Source organism: Charadrius vociferus, unplaced genomic scaffold (genome assembly GCF_000708025.1).
Source record: "Charadrius vociferus isolate BGI_N301 unplaced genomic scaffold, ASM70802v2 scaffold455, whole genome shotgun sequence".
Classification (NCBI taxonomy): domain Eukaryota; kingdom Metazoa; phylum Chordata; class Aves; order Charadriiformes; family Charadriidae; genus Charadrius; species Charadrius vociferus.
Genome location: NW_009648550.1, coordinates 1,493,162 through 1,493,762, shown reverse-complemented (window position 1 = coordinate 1,493,762; position 601 = coordinate 1,493,162).

Below are 601 nucleotides of genomic sequence, written 5' to 3'. Positions count from 1 at the left end.
AATCCAAAGCGCAAGCATCCTTCATGTAATTTTCTCATTCATCCTAACAACGCGTCTAACTATTTCACCACTTAATTATCCCTACAGGTTTTTTTCCCATGCATGCTTTCATAATGAGATTCATCACTCATTACAAGTGCCTGTAAGGTATGTTTTCACTTATCAGAGAAATAAGCACATCTGGGAACGCCATCTCATGATTTTCGCTAGTTTAATGCATCAGCAGCGCTTCTCGGCAATGGCAGAGCAGCGTACCTCAGTAGCAGACCTCAAGACACACAAACAAGGGAATACATTCAGTGTCGTTGTTCCTATACTCTCAATGTTTTGTTAGGTCAGTCTGATGCAGTTCTTCTGAAGGACAGAAGACAGGCCCTCGTGTTCCATGGATGCTGTCCATTTTCAGCAGCACTTCGATGTGGTTTTCACCATCTCCGACAGCGGCGCGGGGCGAATCCGGTTCTGCTCACACAACGTCCACCACGGCGAGACTGCTGGAGGAGACAACCGGAGGGTCGCGCTGCCCTCCCAAACTCGCTGCCGGGGCAGGGAGGGAGCCCGGCTCCCGCACCGAGGGACGCACCGAGGGCTCTCTGCGGCT